Source organism: Ovis aries, chromosome 3 (genome assembly GCF_016772045.2).
Source record: "Ovis aries strain OAR_USU_Benz2616 breed Rambouillet chromosome 3, ARS-UI_Ramb_v3.0, whole genome shotgun sequence".
Lineage (NCBI taxonomy): Eukaryota > Metazoa > Chordata > Mammalia > Artiodactyla > Bovidae > Ovis > Ovis aries.
This window is the reverse complement of record NC_056056.1, coordinates 46903794-46909391: the sequence shown is the minus strand read 5'-3', so window position 1 is coordinate 46909391 and position 5598 is coordinate 46903794.

Below are 5598 nucleotides of genomic sequence, written 5' to 3'. Positions count from 1 at the left end.
TGGACTGCCAATTTTTATGTGAAAGGAAAGGGCTATCTTGTTTAGTATTGTTTTGTTATTGCTACTTTGCTACTAGCAGTTGGATCTAATGATAACACAGACAGGTGGTGATATTATCCCCATGTTACAAAGTACAAAGAGGTGATGAAGGACAAGGAGGTTAGGGAATTTGCCTAAGGTCACCCGCCCGCTAAGTGAGAGCTGAGACTTGCATCCAAGCACTGAGCTGCAGCAGAGCCTGCCAGCATGGTCTGGTTCTGCTATGGCAGATACAGCTCAGTACACAGTCTTTCATGTTAGTATAGAGACTCCTCACTCTGGCTTTCACACCCTCTTCCAAATGTCCTCATTGAAGTCTTAGTGCCCATTCTGCTTGCGTCCAGCCTACTTTACCCCAGTTACTTTCCCATCTTTGCTAATGCTTTTTCTCTTGGTCTGGACCGACTTCTCCCATTTCCATCTTCAAGGCGCTTTCATATTTCTTCAATCCCATCTTCTTTTACTCCAATGAAATGATTCATTCAACCAATATTTTTTCCCCTATGTATTAAGAATGACACTACTTATATATCATCCCCGGAAGAATCAAGAAAACAGTCACTGAAATTATTTTCTGTGTTCTGTAGTTCATATGAGGAGCTCCAGTTGAGAAAGGCTAATAATAGACATGCAAACTGAAGTCAGTGAAAATGACTTGCTCAATCCACAGCATATGGAAAAGCTAAAGACAGGAAATTCCTGTGCTAAACAGCCTCTCATGTTATTATATAAACTAATCTATGGGAACCATGTTAAAATAAATTCCCTTAACTCCTTCTGTTACCTTTGCCCCCACTCAGTCAACCAAAATTTATTGAGATCTGCTGTGTGCAAAGCACTGGGGATTCTACTATGTGCAAAACAGATCAAGTTAGTTATAAGTTAGTGTACTTATCTTTGTGTTTGCCACAGCAGTGGCTTTCAAACATTGAACAAAATAAAAACAACAATCTCACTTAATGTAACCATAACATACTTCATATATGGGATGATTTAAGAAGCAATGTTTCTTCTTAAACATATCAGGCCTTCCCTGATAGCTCAGTTGGTAAAGAATCCACTTGCAATGCAGGAGCTGCTGCTGCTGCTGCTGAGTCGCCTCAGTCGGGTCCAACTCTGTGCGACCCCACAGACGGCAGCCCACCAGGCTCCCCCATCCCTGGGATTCTCCAGGCAAGAACACTGGAGTGGGTTGCCATTTCCTTCTCCAATGCATGAAAGTGAAAACAGAAAGTGAAGTCGCTCAGTCGTGTCCGACCCTCAGCGACCCCATGGACTGCAGCCTACCAGGCTCCTCTGTCCATGGGATTTTCCAGGCAGGAGTACTGGAGTGGGGTGCCATTGCCTTCTCCAGCAATGCAGGAGACCTCAGTTCAATTCCTGGGTTGGGGAGATCCACTGGAGAGGAGATAGGCTATCCACTCCAGTATCCTGGGCTGGAGAATTCCACGGTCTATATAGTTCATGGGGTCACAAAGAGTTGGACCCAACTGAGTGACTTTCACTTAAGAAGCAATGTTTACCTTTACCACAGGTAATCACTCTGATATTTAAACTCTATTCTATTTCATTAAGGTAAAAATGATGATGAATGCCTGTTAAATTGATTTTACAGCCTACTCACAGGTTGGAAATACAGGTTTGAGAACTACTCATTCCCTTTTCCATTCAGTTATCCAAACAAACATTTACTGGTGCCTACTGTGTGCTGGGTACAGCTCAGAGAGCAGTTGCTGAGCCCCACCTGCCTTTGTGCTCATCTCCTAACATTGTTTCTGGGTCTCTCTGCTCCACCACCTGACCCTCTTTTCACAAGCTAATCCCCATCAACACATGAAAACATTTAAACGGAAAAGGCAAAATCTCCCTTCTCCACATATCTCTACACAGCTACTCCCTACTAGTCTTAGCCATCCTGTCAAACATTTTAAAAGCATGGTCTCAACATTCTCACCTCCCACTCATTCCTCTGTACACTGTGACTTGACTTCTGCCCAGTCATTCACCAAAACTGCTCCCTGCAAAGAGTCCAATGATGGTCCTGTCAAATCCAAAGAACAATCTGTCTATTATCCTACTTGCCATCTTCCATAGCTAACATTGTGACCACTCCCTCCATCTCAGCCCTTGGCTTCCATGATCAAATATCTTCTCTATTTTCTTCCTGCTTCTTTTGGTTTCCCTTTTCAGCTCCATCTTCTCTGCCAATCCCCTGCAGGCTGGTCTCCAGAGGTTATCACCTAAGTCCTCCTCCAGACTAACCAAGCTGAAAGTCCCAGTCTCTTAAAAACACTTCCTCAAATACACCCAGTATCTGATACACTCCTAGTTTCCATTTCCAAATGCTTCTCATATCTTGTCTCCTCTCCACTTGGACAAATATTCCCTCCTTCCAGTTTTTACCCACTCCTGTCAAATTGTCATAACAGTGATTCTAAAACACAAGTCTGACCACGTGTCATTTCTCCATTTACATCGCCTCGGTGGTCTCTTGTTGCCTACAAAGTCTGTGATCCTCAGCAGCGCAAATGGGGCTTGTTATGAGGTGGCAGTTTGCCCCACTGCAGCCTCATCTCCTGCAGCTCCCACTCCATGTCTCGGTTAGAGCCCCCTTGTGCAGTGTGCTTCTCCAGGCTTCTGTGCCTGGGTGGACACTTGCTGCTCTTCCTGCCTAGTGTCCCCTTTCCTCTATTGAACTTAAAGCCCTCACATGGACTCCACTGGAGGACCAATGGTTAAGAATCTGCCTTGCAAAATACAAAGAAAACAAAAACAAACAAACGAAAAGAAATCTTCCTTGCAATGCAGGGAATGAGGGTTCGATCTGTGGTTGGGGAACTAAAATCCTGCCTGTTTTGGAGCAACTAAGTCTGTGCACCACAACTAGGGAGTCCCTGTGCCACAGTAAAAGTCCTGATGCAGTGAAGATCCTGAGTCCCGCAATTAAGACCTGAGGCAGCTAAAAAAAAAAAAAAAAAAAAAAAAAAGAGAGTCCTAAACTTTCAGGGCTCCTCTGAGAAAAGAAATATGTGAACACCACGCTCCCTGCGGGAGAGGCACTTTCTTTTCTGTGCTCCCAAGGCACACTGGGTTTACCCTGAAGGTGAATTCACACTGGTCTCTTCACTAGTAACTGAGCCCCCATGTCTTACTCATTTTTCTGATGACTTGAGCATATAGCAGAACTGGACACACGGTAGATGCTCGATAAATGTGGTGTAATGTTTAGCCACCTAGTACTAGATGGTTACAAAAGGCTAGAACCCACACATTGACCCTGAAGATGCCTTGGCTCATTCCTGCCAAATTTTTTTTTTTTAATAATCTCAAACTTACAGAAGCACTGCAAAAATAGTCTAAGGAACCTCAGATACGCTTCACCTGGATTCACCAGGTGTCACCCTTTTGCCCCCACACTTGCTTCATTTGTCTTTTCTCTCTTTACTGAGTTAATTGCAGACATCATGACAATTTACCCACAAATATTTCAGCATGTCTCCCAAGATCAAGAATGCTCTTCTTCGTAACCACTGATTAACACTCAGAAAATTTAACCGTTGACACAAGGTTACCCAGTATGTAGTCTGAAATGAAATTTAAATTTCCCCATTTATGTCATTTTAAATTGTTTCGACCCAGAAGCTCTGTTAAGTGATTGTTTCCTCATGATCAGATTCAGAATAAGCATTTTTGGCAGGAATACTAGGTAGGAGATGGTGTACACCAGTCATGTCTTTGCTCCATTATTGGTGATGCTGAGTTTGATCATTTGGTTAAGGTGATGAGTTACAGATTTCTCTCCTGTAAAGTTTACTGTTCCCTTTTGAGTGTAGTTAGTAAGCTAAGTGTGGGTGTGCATATCTTCATGTTGCATGATTATCTTCTTCCCCAACAACTTTTTACTCATTGATTTAGGTGCTTTTTATCCAACATTTTTTTTATTGTGGTAAAACACATAAAAGTTACTACTGTAACCATTATGTTTACAGTTCAGTCGTGTTAAGTATATTCATAATGTGCTACCATTACCACTGCCCATCTTCAGAATTCATTTCATCTTGTAAAATTGAAATTCTATACCCACTAATAATGGCCACCCTTCCTTCAACTCCTGGCAACCACTGTTCTTTCTGTCCCTATGATGTTTGCTCTCAATACTTCATATAAGTCTAATCATGCAGTATTTGTCTGTTACTGGCCTATTCACTTAATATAATACTAAGATGCTAAATTCACACTAAGAGCATAACGTGAATCTCAAGTTTCATCCATGTTGTGGTTTATGTAAGAATTTCCTCCCTTTTTAAGGATGGAACAATATTTCATTGTATTGCTAATCCAATTCTTTTCTACTAGAAACCTTGTGTTCGCTCTCCCATGCTTTTGACAAAGTGTAAAAGGTAAATCAAGATGCCATTTTGTTTGGGGGGTCAAAACACACTGAGGCAGTCTGTTTACAAAATTGTGGTAAGTTTTGGAAAATGAGGTTGGAACGTAGTATCTCCGGTAAGCAAATGGAGAAAAATATCCTCCCCCAGTTCTGAGAAGACTAGATCACAAGGAGGACAGGTCATCACAGTGGAGCAGAACACAGAAGTACCTGCAGACTTCCAACGTTCATACATGTTCTGCCTTCTAACTAAATATCCTCAGACCTGTCGGGAACATTTTCCAGTTGACGCAAGTTTTTGCTGGAAGGTAGAAATTCGTTACAGGAATCATTAATTTCTGTACAATTGCATCAAGCTGCAATAATACACTCTTGCAATCTCCTTTTGTCATCTCCAAAGGATCATTACATGAATAAAATGTAAACATTCCCGAAGTAACTGGGACCTTGATGGCCCGTGCTTCTTGGACAGGTGTTGGAAAGGCGTGAGAGGTGGCGTCCAGGGGAGAGCCAGAGGGCACCAACTCCTGAGAACTTTCCACACAACAGAGCTGTGCTGTAAAGAGGGCGCGCTCCGACCTCGGCAAGTCGGTCGCGCAGCAAACCAAGTGCTCGGGCAATGACCCCGGGAGGACCGAAGGCCGTCAGCGCGGGCGGTTCCCGCCTGCACCCGGGTGCTGCGCTCAGGCGCCCCTTACTCAGCGGCCCCCTCTGCCAACACTGCGGTAATAATAGTGAGTCGGGGAGAGGCGTCCGGCCTTCCGGAGGCGGCGGAGGTTCCCCGTTCCCAGCCACTGCACTCGCAAGTCCCGCGGCAGGCCCCAGAGCCTCCAGGGCCGAGTCCTGGCCTCCAGGGGCGCCTCTCCGCAGCGCCGCGGCTCGGACCGCTCCCCCAACCGCAGCCGCCGCCCCGCACCCGGGTCTCCCAGGCCGTGGCCTCTCCCCGCGCCGGCCGCATCCACCCTCGGCCCGGCCCCCTCCCGCGCGCCGGCCTCCTGGGCCCAGACGCCCGCCGCCCGCCGCCCCTCGGGCCCCTCCGCGCGCCCCCGCCCCTCGGCTCGGGCCCGGCTCGCTCTCCCCGGGCGCTCCGCAGCGGGGCGGGCGGGGCAGCTCGGCGCAGGGGGCGGGGATTTCTGGCACTTTCTGGGCGCCGCGAACGCTCTGCTCCT